Here is a 16,422-nt window from a genome sequence, read left to right as displayed (position 1 = left end):
AAGATCTGTACAAAAATATTCATAGCACCGTTATTCATAATGGTCCCAAATTAGAAAGTTGTCAATAGTAAAATAATAAATACATTTTATTTTATTTCTTGATATGCGTACATTCTACCAACACTCTTTCGAAATCAGTGGCTTCCAGAAGACACTTTCTTTGTACTCACTTTGTGTCTCCCTGACTCCTATGCATGGTGGGTCCAGTGGAAATCATGCTCTTAGGGTATCACAAACACTATATGCAAATGGAGTGGTAAGGAATAGTAAACACACGCATTTTATCAATCTCTTCTGCTCACACACGTGCTCATTGTTTTACTGGAATTCACTTACAAGACACAAGTTCAAAGATAAAATTCTTAAGAATTTTAACAGTAGAGCAATAAGCTAGACATGAGCCCTTCTGAGTGAGGGGCATTCCCATCAAACCAACCCTTCATGTTAATCATACTTCAAGAAAAAGTTTATTGAAAGCAAAATTAACAGATAAGTATCCAATGCTGGCTTCTTCACTGCCTAGCAAATAAAGTCAACATTCCTTAGGCTAAAATAGTTTTAAAATTTTTGCCTCAACTCTAGATTTCTCATCCCTCATTGCTCTCCTCACATACCAACTTTATCCTCAGATACTGACTCATCTCAAAACCTGAGATTCATCTTTCACCTATTTCTCAACTCCTCACAGCAGGTTTGGTTGCCTTAATTTCCCAAATGCATCTGCTTTCCGGTAGAAATTGATTGCGCTCATCTAAGCCCCATGGTATCTGGGCTCCTACAATAGGCACCTGATCTAGTAAACCAGCAGGATGCTAAAAGTGGAATGAAAGCCAATAGCCAGGGTTGAGGGTCAGAGCTCCCATTCACTCATCCTTCAGGAACCTCTAGTCATTCTCCAACCAGCAGTCACGAGGTCCTCCCCACACACCTCTCCATCCTCATCTCTCTCACTCTCTCTCTCCTCCTTACTCACTTTATCCCAGCTTTTCTGACCCTCTTAGGATTGATTCATGGCTTTTACATTTGGTAGTTCCTCCATCTAGAATACACACCTTTGCATGACTATTCCCTTTCTGTTAGAACTCAGATCAGAAGTTGCCTCCTCTGAGAAGCCTTTGCCTACTGTGAAATATAAAGTAGCTTTCTCCCACCAATCTTGGTATTGTTACCATGGCATCACATTGATGTATGTGTTTACTGTTTAATGTCTGGGTTTTCTTTCTAGAAAGTCAGCTCCATGCTGTCTTGTTCATGGTTGTATCCCCAGGTTGAAGAACAATGCCCAGCACATAGTACATGCTTAAAAGTATTACAACTCATCACTTGCTTTTGGAAGTGTAATTGAAGTCTCTCCTCATTCCCCTGGTTGGTTTTGACTTTGTCATTTATTTTTCCCACTGATGCTCCTCAGCCAGCCAGCAGGGTTTTATTTTGGTGAGGGGATATTAAGGCATGTGGGGCAGGAAATCGGGGCTCTGGGCGATTGGTGGGAAGATGGGGAGGAGTTACATATACTCTGGAGGGAAATTTTTTTTCTGGGAAAGAGAAAAGTGGGTTTAAAGTAGATTTTGGAGATTTCTATTGTCCAATATGCCATCCAGCCCTCTCTCTTCCTCAGAAAACCATCAGTAAAGTCTATGTGGCTCATGAAGCATTGGTAAATTGGGGGGAGATGAAGATTGGTATCTTAGTAGCAGCCTTCTAAAATTCTTGGGATTCTCAGAATTAACCTTACATTAAGGCAAAATTCCAGGTTGGGGGAGGATATGCACATTACAGAGCTGTAAGCGACCGTGAGAAAGAAGATGCTGAGTAAAGCAAGAAAGGCCTGAGTTTAGACCTTGGTTACATACTCTGTGCAGGTTATATCTTGGGACCTGAGTCTTCTCATCTGTGAAGGACTTTTGCATGGATGAAGAACTGTAAGTTAAAAAGATTATGCAAATGCAAATGTATTAAGTTTCTTACCCTAGGTCCCCAAATCACCAGGGCTTAACCCTTCTGAGGCATAGCCTTTCATTTTCTCTAGGGTCATGGGACTGCAACTCCCAATGATAAATTTAGATGCTTAAGTGTAGATCTAGACACAGAACCCTGTCCAGCTGGGAATCTTGGGATCCAGAGTGTAAAATAAAGGTGGGTTCCCCCATTCCAGCCAGGAAGGAGAAGGATTAGCAGAGCGCCAAGACTACCAAAAGTCGGGGCAGCTTCTCAACCCCAGGCTGCCTGGGATCTTGTGAAAGCAGTCAGACACTTCCCGCTTTGATGCTGAGGGAACTCTCATCTGCTTCTTAAACCCTTTCTGCCTGCATTCCTTGTTTTTATGGCTTGGTACTCTGGAGGTTTAAAGGTAGCTATTGATTATATATAATCTTATTTTATGGTCACAGTGTTTCTGCTTATCACTTTTTTTTTTTTAATGGAGGTACTGGGGATTGAACCCAGGACCTCCTGCATGCTAAGCATGCGCTCTGCAGCTGAGCTATTACCACCTTCCCTTAACTTTTCAATAAGATTATCAAATCTTGAATAAAAAAAAAAAAAAAACTACCATGCATTCATTAATTCAGTAAAACTAAGTTAGAAACAATGTGTGTAGGCTGGAACCAGAATGCCAGGTTTAAATGCCAGCTTACCACTAAACAGCTGTGCAACCTTTGGCAAGTTACTAATCCTTTCTGTGCCTCGGTCTTTTCTTCTTTAAAACAGGGATAACCATCATATCTAGCTGGCAGGGTTATTTTGAGAGAGAACAGGTTTTAATGATGAGTTGTAAGCCCTCGATGCATGCCAGCTATTATTAAGGAAGCCTTACGATGTGGCAGGTGCTGTGTTATCCTTACATTATCTAAGTCACTCCTCACAATAGCTCGTATTAATGTTATGACCATCCCCATTTTACAGATGACAAATCTGAGAAGTGAAGCTCTCTGCCCAAGGTGACACTTCGAGGACATCGTGGATCCAAGGTTGAAATCCTTGTTGGTCTGACGAGAGCTCCTGTTTTCCATGACGTCTTACCATTACCTCCTCGCCTGCGGAGTTCCTGACTTCAGAGCTGGGCACCCAGATGCTCCCTTTCAGAACCATGTGTGTGAAGCAGACGGATTCTTCCGGAGTTTCCAGGTTTGATTTCGGTCTCATCACAAGCCCAGGGTTGTTCCGGAGCTAACTCATGTCATGGTTTCACAATAGAGAGCTGAGTGCAGAGGCTGTGTTGAGCCATTTTTTTTCCTCCTTGTCATTTAAGGTCAGGATTGGGTACAGCATGTTGAAATATGTATTGTTCACAGCCTTTTTCTGTTCACTGAGCTTTCCAATTAGTGTCCACTTAAATGGATGCCGGGGAGAATTTCTTACAAGTCATGGTGTCATGTTGAATTGTGGTGATTATGAAGGCTACAGTGACAGGAAAGACTTAAGATTTTTTTTTTCCTCTCCTCATGTTGCTTGGTAAAAACTGGCTGTGAAAAATAATCCTTAAATTAAGAATTCCCTGATATAAAAGGACATTAAGCCTTTTTTTCCTTTTTGCCATGTTGTTAGTAAAAGTCCTTCTAATTTAAGTGTTCCATTTCCTTGAGTTTTGTTTTAAAGACTATAGTTGTATATGGTTCCCTCGGGGTAATGTTATATTGATTATCAAATGTCTCCAGTGCATTTCTGCTCTCCGTCTATTTAAGTATAGAACAAAACAGTGTGGGTTTTCTATCTTTCATTCCAAATGTCATTTGCTGTGAGCTATTTTCTTGTAGTCCGTTGCTTTCTTTCCCTTTTGTTTATCTTATTTTGCATACACTTTTACTTTTTACTAAATTGGTTATAATATGGGATTATGCTGTGTTCTGAGGGTGAATTTCAACATTGGGACTGATATTTTATTTTGTGACAGAAAGATTAGGGTATTTTTTCCCCTTTTATTCTCCTTCAAAAAAAAAAGAAAGAAAGAAAGAAAGAAACAAATGCCCCAGTCAATGAATAATTTAAGTCCTTGAATTCTGAAGAACATATTTGAACATTTCATGGTACAGGCATCTTTATTTTATGTTTCCTTCCCCAAGGCAGGAGAGGTACCAGGTATTATAATATGAACTCAATCAGTCATGTCCTTTCCCCGGGCTTCGTGGTGATGAGAATCTCACCTCTAAGAGGATTTAATTCATGGACAGGAAGAAAATTCAAGGAAGCCGCTGTCACCCTTATTTAATCTCCACTGCATTTTATGTAAGTGTAGGAGTACAGACTTGCAGCATCCCTTGTGCTAAAACCAAAAGGGTGGGTTTTCCTATGAAAATACCGCTGTCACTGGAGTTTGTCCACGGATCGGCAGGTTGTGATCAGGGGGTTAGAACCAGTTCTCTGTCTAGTTCCCTGCCAGCTCTACTAACAGCTCAGTGGTAGGCATGGGGCAAAGGGGTGTTTCTAACTGCTCTGGTTCTATTCTTTGGCTCAATTTTATCCAGATCCCTGTGGCATTCCTGGCTATGTCAGTGGGAAAAAAGAGCCTGTGAACATCAAAGAAAAGTGATGATTTTGCTTATCAGCAATTCAGAACGTATTGGGAGCAGAGGATAACTGATGCTGAACTTGTATCTCCTCCCAAGTTTCAAGGCTACTTCAGGGTGTAGTAACTCACTAGTACAGCTAGTCTGCCTTCTAGAAATGAATTGGGCTTCTTTGTAAGTTGGTTGTTTGGAATGCAGGAGGGTAATAATCTATGAAAAAAACATTATCAAGAGTACTGAGAACGGCTAGCCCACTCACATCTATTTAACCGACAACGCAATTGCAGTGTGGTGTAATAGTGCTGATGGTGCCAACAACAATCGACATCTGGAAATGTGTTAACTCCATTTGTGGCCCTGGTTTTAGGATCTAATATTTCTCCTCCACCCCCACCGACGCCACCACTTCCTCAGCTTACCACATAGAGACATTTATTTCTCCATCTCATGCCTTCGAACTCCTACATTCAGTCTTTCTCAATTCTTTCAGATGTTCAGTGTGCCACCTTTCTATCAAGCCAAGGCACTCACTTTTGCTAGCCTTTTTACCTGGAATCTCCCCCATCCATTCTCCTCTTGACTAACTCCTAACTGTCCTTCAGTCTAGGTGTCACCTCTTTGCAAAAGTTCCTCCTTCTCATGCTTCAGTTTGTTTTATGCCATATTCAAACTGCCCTGCACTTCTGAGAGTATAATTAACCTAAAGAAGAGAAGATGGCCAGTCCAGCCTTCATACTAACATGGAGGAACAAATGCTATTTCCATTCGTCTTTGCTGGTACTTGTCCCTGGGGAGCACTGGCCCTGCAGATACGTCCAAAAATACTCTTCTACTCTCCTGACAATGATGGTGAGATTCCTCCGGGAACTTTATGTGTCTCTGAAGAAGATGACACCTCCAGCACTAGTGCAAAGCTCAGTCACAACTGCCCCATTCTTGGCTCCCGGGGTTTCCCTCCCAGGGAAATGGGAGATCCCACAAACACTGGCTCATGACTGATCCTGTCCTACCCCTCACAGATCCTGACTACCCTTTTTCTTCTTTCCAGTTGAGCAGTGTATTAGTTTCCTTGCACTGCTATAACAAGTAAGCACAAAACGGGTGGCTTAAAAAAAGAGAAATTTATTCTCTCACAGTTGTGAAAGATGGATGCCTGAAACCAAGGTGTTGACAGGGCTGTGCTCCCTGTTAAGGCTCTAGAGAAGAATTCTTCCTTGCCTTCTGGTAGCTTCTGGTGCTTGCTGGCAATCCTTGGCATTCCTTGGCGTATAGATGCATTATTCTAATCTCTGCCTCCATCTTCACATTGCTTTCTGCCCTGTGTGTCTGTCTCTGTGTCCCAATTTTCCTCTTCTTATAAAGACACTAGTCCTTACGGGATTTAGGGAATATACTAGTCCATTATGACCTCATCTAAACTTGATTATCTCTGCAAAGAACTTATTTCCAAATAAGGTCACACTCGCAGGTTCCTAGTGGATGTGAATCTGAGGGGACACGTATTCAATTCAGTGAAAGCAGTTTCCTCTTCAATGCTCAAACTCCAAATAGTCTTATTATATCACTTTTCCTCACAAGATGGGTATAGCTTCCCACACTCCTAAAGAAGGTCACTCCCTGTAGTTCCAAGGTGACTCATCCTCATAAAGAAGATTCCCAACCAAGCTGGGAGGTAAGAAGGCAACTAGAGGACAACATTTAAGGAGGTGCTCACTCTCTGTGTCTTTCAGGCACCGAGTTGTACTTACATGACCCTGACAGTGGTTGCCTCCTTAAATTTGGGGCATAGGTCTCTTCTTGCCTCACCCAAGTTTCAAGCTTGTCCCAAGGCAATACAAGGACTGCACCCATGAAAATGGCGGGTGGGATGAGCAACATTCCTGGCATCTCTGTCAACAGAATGAGAATAAAATCTATAGTTTTCATCTGTGGTACTACACCCTGAGACATAATGGTAATAAATGATGGAGTAGTTCCTTAGCACTGAGCTAAGGTCTCTTTACCTCATTTACTCCTCATACCTCTAAGAAAGTGTTAATATTGTTCTCATTTTATGGATGTAGAAACAGGTACCTGCAGTTCTCTTTCATCTCCTAACACTATGACTGCGCAGTACCTGCCACAGCAGGTGTTCAAACAATGTTCCAATGAGAAAGCCTGGAATTTTTTGAAGAATTTTTTTGTTCCTCTGACAACTAATCCAAGTGGTTACTTTGTGTATGAGTCACTCAGGCTGCCATAACAAAATGCCATACTCTGGATGACTTAAACAACAGAAATGTCCTCTCTCACAGTTTGGAAGCTGGAAAGTCCAAGGTCAAGATGCTGGCCAGGTGCAGCCTGGTCAGACCTCTCTTCTTGGCTTCCAGATAGCCACCTTCTCACTGGGCCCCCCACAATGCCTTTCCTTGGTGCACTGCACAGAGCGAGAACAAGGTGAGAACCTGTTGGGTCAGATCCCTACCCTTATGATCTCATGCAATTTTAGTTACTTCTTTACTCCAAATACCACAACACTGGGGAATAGGGCTTCAACACATGAATTTTGGGGAGACACAAACACTGAGTTCATAATACTCCATGCCAGGTACTATTACAGACAGTAGCATGCAGAAGTGCACTGGACAGAGTCCCGCCCTTACGAAGCTTAGCTCAGTGCAGCATGTCTCAACTTGAGGATGTGGAAAAGGGAAGGAATATTAGTTACCTGTGGAACTTCTCACAAATTAACAAACAGTCACTCTAGGAACCCTTAGATTTCTCACCTTACAATTTTTTTTCACCTTACAATTGACTACCCAGAGAGGTACTTCATTATTTGAGTCCCAGATATCCTAGTGCCCAACCACGAGAATGCTGTTATGCAAAATTCCCTCCTTGCCCAATAATTGAGCTGTGCCTAAGAGTCATGTAACCACTTTGAATCATGCTGTTTCCCTAATAAATACGAAGAAAGATTTTAGAACATCCTCCCTCTGAAATCCCTCTGTATTAATTAGACTTAAATGTGTAAAGTGATTTGATGATTAATTTAAAAACTAATGCATTATTAACCTTCTAATAAATAATAATATTTAATATATGCTAATGAGGGCTCACATTTATAAACTATTCAATTTTTTAACACCACCTCTATAATTTGTTACGAAATCTAATGAAAAAAAATTACCTATAAGAAACTTCACTCTTGGATCATGGTTCACTGTAGTCTACATCTCTGGTTCACTTTTTTGTTGGAAAAGAACTGGTAAGTATATTATTTTGAATAACTCAAAGAGAGAGAGAGAGGAAGTGGAAGTCATTCCACATTTCTAAGAATCTTTCTCTTCAGATCAAGAGGAGTTGGGGCCAATGGTTGTCTTGAGTTACCATTTAGCTTCCTAGAGTCACAAACTATTCCTTAGACTGTGAGTTTTCTACATCACAACGTGTCAGTGTCCAGCACACTGCCTGGCACAGAGGAGATGCGTAACAAATATTTGATGAATGAACAAATAAACAAATAGATCGAGAATCTGCTATTTAACCCTCTTCTTTCTCTATCCTGGTATTTCTCCAGTGTTGTTGGCTATGAAATTGGCTGCTCTCCCATCAGGAGAAGTAGAAGGAAATTGTTCAGTGGCTTTAGAAAAGTGCCTAAAATATGATTACTTTCATTATATGGGGAGGTCTAAAATGTGTGTAAATAAATACATAATGTACACACTATAACTTAGATTGAAAATTAAATTTCTTCATAGAGAGTTAATCTTTTCTTACACTTCAGGACTGGTTATCTGTTCACAATAAAGTTCTAGAATGCTGTTTCAGCATGTTTTCCCACAAAAATAACTTTTTCCCTACCTACTGGCCAGAAATGAAACATTTTGGCATAAAATAGTACGCAGAAGAAAAGCAAGATTTTTCTCTTTTGGGGGGATGGGGAGGGCACAGAGGATAATTGGTTTAGATATTAATAAACTGCAATATGCAAGGAATCAACAACTTTATTCTCTTCCAAAATGTGCTTTTATTACTTGGCAAATTCAACTTGTATTTAATCAGACCACCAAATACTTCTTCTTATGAAGGTGTTAGAAAGATAATGTCCTTAAGAAATTTTCCTCAGGCAGTAAGTATTTGCAGGAAAACACTTGTAGTTATATTGTACTTAATTTTTAAATAATGGGATAATATGTTCCTTCGCCCACCCCCAAGATACTAGAAATATTTAAAATAGGGTCACAAGATTGACTTTCCTTTACATATAACACCTACTGATGAGAAGACGAGCCTGAAACTAGAAAGGCAAAATTGTTTTGCCAATCAGAGATGTTTCAATTCCAGCTTAAGTTGTTTGGGACATAAAGTGCCTCAGTTACTGCTAGTGATTGATGGGGGTTGTTTTTCAAGTGCTAAACTGTAAAACTATTTTATATAGCTGAAAGATATGGTAATTTTTCCCTGCTGATTTGGAAAAAAAGTAGTTTGAAAAAATAAACTCTGAACTTGCAGAGTTATTTCTGTGGAAATGAAGAAAACAACTTAGGATATTAAGTATTAAAAAATTCACGCCCTGAATCTCGAAGCAATTGTAAAAAATGTATTCATATTCCTAGGTGGCGCATTTTTCTTTTTCACCTTTTTTTTTTTTTTTCCTATAATGAGATGCACCAAGTTTATTTGGGTTAAGCAAAATTCTCCACTTTCAAAAGTATGCTAGAAAGAAGCTCATCTTCTATGTTAATGTTAAAAAGGCGAGCAAAAGCAATTTTGTGTTTTGAGAGACCTCTCAAGCACCACTGTGACCGTTTTAAAGAAGGAAAGGAAGATGAAGGCAATAATTTGACTGGGAGTTGCCTTCGCCTTCTGGGGAGGGCAGTAGCCATCATGACTCTTTTGTCAAACTGGACAGAATCCCATTCTGTTCCCTGTCCCCTGACCTTCTGCTCATTCTCAAGGTGCAATGCAGAACTCAGGAAAGCACTTGAACTATTTCAGTATCTAGTACTGTGTACCTCAGAAGAGCTCTACCCTTAAAGACTCATTTTGGAGGAAGTACTGAAGGATTTACAGTGAACATTCAAACATTCCAGGAACACTCTATAACTCTTTTTTGGAGCCTGGGCTCTAACCGGGGCCAAAACAGCAAGGAAGGTTTTCCTCTCACCTCCGTTTAGCAAGTATCGAGTGCCCAGGATGAACCAGGTGTGGTGTGATGTGCTAGGAACTGAGATTACTAAGGCTTGGTCGCTAATCTTCCAAGGAAGGGTAGGGCAGGAATTCATCTGTGAAATGTGTGAAGCAGGGATAAGATCCTAGGGAGAGTTGGGGCTTGAGAAAGTGGAGGCTGCCTGCCAAATCCTTCAAATTCAGGTGCTTACCAATAGGTGCTGGACAAACAAACCAGTCAGTGATGTGATTTTTTTTACCTCTGGGGTGACCATATACAACTTTCGATAGAGGGGCATGGGCCAAATGGTCAAGCAACTATCTCCAGTACAATATGTATGTGTGATAGCAAATACAAGTGTAAAATTTAGTGCTACAGAAGCTGGGAAGAGGCAATGGTTAGTTCTTTCTGGAGATACTGCATATAATCTCAGAAAAAAAAAAAGACATAAGAACTTTGTTTCTCTTTTGAATTAGGGACCAGACATGTGAGCAAAAATACCATCTTGCATTTTCCAGGGCTGATTTGGTGGCTCTGCTCTATGAATTCATCAAGAACCCAACATCCTTGCTCTGCTGCCCTACTACCCTTAGGGTATCACCCACACCTTCTCTGTCCAAGGTAGTGCTACTGTGTTCCTGGCAGGAGGATGGAGGAAGGAAACAAAAGATGTATGTCAGCACTCACTTAAGGTAGGTTCCTGCAAAAGTCTGGTAGGTTTCCATGCAAAAATTATGTGTAATTATATCTCACTGGTCAGAATTTAGTCACATGGCCATATTCGTCCATAAGGAAGACTAAGAAATGTAATATTTATTAGAGAAATCACATATCCAGTAAAAAAAAAAGTTCACTATTAAAGATAAGCAGCAATCAGAGGTCTCTCCCACAATCAAATAATTACATTGGGGAAATCAGGATATCATCTAACTAAGTTCAAGTATTCATAGAAAAGAGTAAAGGTAAGAGGATATTTTAGCAGTTTGCAGATAAAAAAACAAAAAAACAATTTACATTATTATCCTAAATTATAAGAAGTTTGGCTCCCTATTCATTTTACTGTAAAGCTTCCTAATATTTCTAGGCATTTCTCTCCTGAAATATCACTGAAGGTCCCCAGGGGAGTATAAAAATGTCCATGAACCATTTCTTACCATCTCCCATGTTATTTCCTACTAGGGGAGCATAGACTGATGGTTTCCTTGAGGATGAACACCATGAAGACCACTCCTTCTGAACCTTTATTGCCTCCATCAGTGGATCCAGAAATCCACCATCGATGGCTCTGTATTCCTGCCTTCAATGGATATCAGTTGATTTATCCCAGCAACAACAGGTTCACAGTGGCAAAATCTCAATCAGAGCCCCTCACTCTGCCATGGCCCATAAAATACAGTCCTATGACCGAAATTTTGGAGCTGTTAAATGTTAGGAATGTTTGAGATGTTTAAGCAGTTGTACAGAATAGGCATCCGGCTATCGTGTCTGAGGTCTGCGCTAGACATATACATTCAGGAAGCACCAGAGTTTGTATTTGGTTTCACAGCCATGAGAAAGGAAAGGAGAAGGAGTATGGAGAGAAGGAGGTGGAAAAATGAGCCGAAAGATACCCAATATTAGAAAGTAGAGGAACTATTTTAAAAGAAGTCTTGAGTGACAAAAACGGAACGAAAAAAATGAAGATTTATTATCTGTATGGCACAATTTTATACTTCAATAGAAAGTTTAATGTTCTACTTTTTCTTATCTAGTTGTATCTTATTCATTTAATGAGATGAACATTTCTGGATAGAGATTATGATTTTTCTTCCTCTGGTGCTTTATATTGCAAGAGTCCAAGAAATACTTTTGATTGATTTGAGAAAAGAGATGATAAAGATTCTAACTTACATCAGATTACTGAAAGACATCTTACCTTCCATATCAAATCCTTAAAGTCTTTAATAGACCATTAGGGAAATTTTAGCCCATCTCTTTGCATAAGAGGGAAGGAAATTTTTCATAGCAAAACCATTTTCTTCCTTGTCTGCTTAAATCAGGTATCTTACTTGTTAGTAGATTAAGGCCATTCAACTGCCATAAAGACTCTAAATCAGAGGTTGACAAAATAGGCAAGTATCTGATTATGTTTCTGGACCTATTCAATGGCTAATCAAAACTATAATCTTTACTTGATTACATTTAAGAGTGGTAACACTTCAGGTCTGTATCAGTTAATCATGAGACCAAAACATCTATTAAAATACTTCACAGCCTTTATACCACCTGCCCACTAGTACAGCAATTACTGAAAGGCAAAAAGAAGAGTGGGAAGGAAGATTATTTCTGAGAGGATTTTAGCTTTAATACTTAGTTAAATTTTGGCTAGATGATTGTCAAGCCAGAGATCTACAGGGAAAATGAAAGAGGTTTAGTAGAAGATAACAACTTAGGTTTAAAAGTAAGATATACAGGTGGTTGTGTTTATCACCTGGCTGTGGTGATGCTCTCCCCTCTGGTTTTTCATATATTTTATTTGGGGAACTAGACATTCATAGGATGAGCCTTTTGACCAAAACAAACAAAAATAAAACAAACAAACAAAAAACAAATCCCAAAACCCCATTCCTTGGGTAACATCTATTGTATTGCTCTGGATTGGTTCATGTAAATTTCAAGATGTGTGCTTTTCCTTTGATTTCTAACATAGACAAAGTAGTCAATAGATGATATTGTGTTTCTTAATATTTGTTAGTATTTTAATATAAGAATCTAAAGCAAAAATGTCCTATAATCCTGTTTTAGAGATAGTCATGGCTTGACAGGGAAAAATAAGGTGCAATATATGAATACTGGGAGAAAATGCAAACAATACCAAGAAGTATAGAGTGAAAGCAAAAGCCTTCATTCTCCAAACCCAGCCTTCCTGACTGAAGGCTTTTTACAACAGTGCATGCGTGGCTTCCAAAAACATATATGTAAATATTCATCCATTCATTCAACAAATACTATTGAATAGTTATTACATAAGTGTTGATCTATGCATAAATATATATGTACATACACATATAATGCAATGTATTACATGTATTATTTACATATATGTGTATGTATAATGTATTATGTATAGTACATGCATAAATGTATATATAATATATTACAACTACAAGATATAAAGGTGTGTGTGTGTGTGCGTGTATATATGTGCATTCACACACATATGCACTCAACATAACCAAAAACTACTAAAAATGATTTTCAGTTACTGAAGTTTTCTTAGGTAGATTTTCCTAGGTAGACAGGCTTATATTTTTTTTCTCTATTTCAAATATTTTTCTTACCTTCTTTTCTTTTCCCTTTCCATCCTTTCCTCCATCCTTTCCATATCTGAAAATGATCCATGATGTAATAGACATTATTGTTTTCTAACAAATTTCCTAATTATGCCTCTACTTTTTCATTTTAAGTATGATTTTTAAATACTTGTTATAATATTAATGATATATAGTGGTTTTGGAGCCAGCATACCTGAGTTCAAGCCCCAGTTTCACAGTTTATAGCTGATGACCTTGAATAAGTTTTTCTGAATCTTTGTGACTCAGCTTCCATGTCTATAAAATGGGGATAATAACAGTGCTGATCCCAGCAGGTTGCTGTGCAGACTAAGTGAGCACATAGAAAATGACTAGAACAGAGACGAAGTGCTCAGTATGTCAATACGTGACAGCTGTTGGGATTTTCCTTCGAATCTCACTTACTAAAGATCTCTTATGTTGTTGCTTTGAACTATGTAATACAAGTTTGGATTTATTACTTGCTGTTATGAATCTCTGCTTCCTTTTTATCTGCTCTGCATTTTTGCTTTTGGAAAAATTCTTCCCTGAAACAAAGCCAGTTCCCCTACTTACAAATTCATCTAATCAGTACTTTGCCTAAAGTAAAACCCCCTTGAAAGTTTTTTTACTTTAATATTTTTATTGAGGTAACATTGGTTTGTAACATTATATGTTTCATGTATACAGCATCATATTTCTATTTCTGTGTACACTACTCTGTGCTCACCACCAACAATTTAGTTTCCATCTGTCACCATACAGCTGATCCCCTTTACCCATTCCGCCCTCTCCCTTCGCCTCTGGTAACCACCAGTCTGTTCTCTGTATCTATGAGTTTTTGTTTGGTTTATTTATTTATTTGTTTGTTTTTAATATTCCACATATGAGTTAAGTCATATGATATTTGTCTTTCTCTATCTGACTTATTCCATTTAGCATAATACTCTCAACATCCAAATGGAAAGATTTCATCTTTTTTATGGCTGAATAATCTGCCACTGCATGTGTGTATGTGTGTGTTTATGTGTGTGTGTGAATGTGTGTGTATGTGTGTGTGTGTGTGCGTGCGTGTTGGCATAAGCTTTACTTTCTAGCACCATTTTATGTCTTATCCTTATTTTGTTTTCTTCTTTCTTAACATACTTAATTTATATGACCTTAATAAAATATACATGTCCTTATAAAGCAAATTTAATCAATTTTGAACAAGGGGGGTGATCAATTAATTACAGATTACTAAATAAAAATAAACAATTCAATTAAAAAATTAAAGATAAAGTAAATTAAGAGAAGTGATTGGGTTATAAGTGACCTTGCAAATGGCGAGGGATTTTACATTATTAAAAAGCATCAAATACCCTATGAAAGACAGCTCTTTAAGATACAAAATCCTGTGAGGAGAGACTTTGTTAACCTGGAAAATACCTCTTCATTTTGTTCATTTGTGGTTCAGTCCTACTCTGATATAAAGGTGGGGAGAAAGGAAAGAGAATGCCAAAGAAATAAATGAATAAATAGATGGAGAGCATCAGTATAAGAAAGAGATGAAGATTTTCAGGGTTGTTTTAGATGCCCACTATATGGTCCTCGGTGCATCCTGAGATCACCTGCGTATCCCCAGGGAATAGCTGACATCAAAATTGGGCATTCCAATGGATACTTTCCAGATCCATAGGAAAGGTGTTGTTGAAAAGATCTGTCAGTCACATAATAGCTGAATCCTTCCCCTGTCTGTGACTGTGTCTCATTACACTAGACGTTAGGTTTCTGAATTCTCACTGAGGTGACTCTTACGGTCATTTGAAGAAGCCCATTATTCACTTTTTAATTACCCACACGATACCAACTTCCGGAAAGGGGGCTCAATCTGACTCCTGCAGCCTGGGCACATCCACAGATATCACCTTAGCCTCATAATCTGCGCAGGATGGACGAGGCCAGATATAAGGATTTAGAACAGGCCTCAGGATAGTCTATCTGCCTGAGTCAGCAGAGAGGTCAGTCCTTCAGGCCCCGAGGGAAGGCTTAGTCAGGCAGGTTGTAAATGGCCAGGGAGGATTTTTGCAGGGTTGTATTTCTTTGGGACTGGGAGGCAGATGACCTTTAGATGCCTGAGAAAGTTCCGAATAAGTCGTATATTATGACTTTACTACACCAAATTCCCCTTTTCCTCCTAAGCACTCAACCAGACACTCCTCATTTACTGAACTCATAAAATTTCTGCTAATGGATGGAACTAATTGTCCCCTAGTTTCAGACCCGGGTTCTGATGCCTCTACTTCTTCCTATTACAGGGAGAATTGGGGCCAAATCATTACAGATGGCGCCAAGGTGTCCAGTTATGCACTTGAGGGGTCAGGGAGTGTCTTTTTTCTCTTCTAAAACATATAAATCAATTTACATCTTAAAACCACACTTTAAAAGAGGCTTGTTTTAAAGTGCTACATAATGCCAGGGTGTTTTCTTTAAATTTTGTTTCCTCTCAGTTTTACAAACTCTCTGGTACGAAGCTTCGGTGTAATTAAGAACTAATAATGGTTCAGTGGTCTTGGAGTCCCTGGCGTAGAAGACCATTTCCTTGGATTTGTTCATCTGTTAGGGTTTTTTTTTTTTTCCCCCTCCTAATTTTAAAGTAGGAAAGAAGAAAAAATCGTCAAGAATATCAGTGTTTAAGGACACTATTGCTCAAATTTTGAATTTTCACAGGAGGTAGAACAGTGTTTCCAAGTAAGAGGGATGACGAAAGGAAGAGGGAAGATAGAAAGAAAGGAAGATAATTGGAATTACTTCGAGAAATTTAAAAAATACAATATCCATTTTCTTATTCTTCATGGTTTGGGAAGGCGACATAATGGTGGTGGTGAGCTAGTCCTTCTTGTGCACTCCATTCTTGTGGTTAGAAAGCATCTGATGCTTTGAGATATTTGCTGACGTGCGAATATTGTTTGTGCTGGGCCTTTTTCGCATTCAGATGCATTCATGCTTCACTTGGTATCACTGGGCATGCAGGTGAGGGAGCAGGAGCGATCCCTGCTGGCTGGCTGTGCTTCCCAGGCTCTTGTGTCAGCTGATTTCCACTTGGGTTTGGCCAATGAGAGTCACAGACGGAAGATCAGAGGGAGAGGGAAGGGGAAAGGCCAGGGTATTTCTCCCCCTCTCTCTGACTCAGGCAGCGTCTCTCTGGGTCTGAGTCTCTCCCGTGGATCTCCTTCTCAGTGGATAGGTCTTCCCTGGTTTCAAGTTCCTCCACGTAACCCCGGCTGTTGGGCTTCAGTGACCTACCTCCCCCAGGCCTCCTGCTGCTCTAACATTCAGGTGCCTCACCGCTCCCTCCCTGTTGGTCTTTCAGCTCTTTCATCACCTGGGAACCAGTTCCCTTTATTAAGTTTCCACTGTTCTCAATATTTAGAGTCATGTTTTATTTTCCTGCTTCAAGCTAAAGGATATGCCA

The 16,422-nt window shown here is 39.4% G+C and overlaps 1 long non-coding RNA gene across 1 annotated transcript; it reads left to right on the top strand.

The window, feature by feature from the left end:
- The first annotated feature begins 2,762 nt into the window (after window positions 1–2,762).
- On the top strand, window positions 2,763–11,652 carry LOC116663596. Its single transcript, XR_004319810.1, has 3 exons — window positions 2,763–3,126; window positions 10,176–10,349; window positions 10,837–11,652. It is a non-coding gene; the product is annotated as an uncharacterized LOC116663596 (long non-coding RNA).
- Window positions 11,653–16,422: the final 4,770 nt, after the last annotated feature.

This window comes from Camelus ferus, chromosome 5 (genome assembly GCF_009834535.1).
Source record: "Camelus ferus isolate YT-003-E chromosome 5, BCGSAC_Cfer_1.0, whole genome shotgun sequence".
Lineage (NCBI taxonomy): Eukaryota > Metazoa > Chordata > Mammalia > Artiodactyla > Camelidae > Camelus > Camelus ferus.
This window is presented reverse-complemented; position numbering and strand designations above follow the sequence as displayed.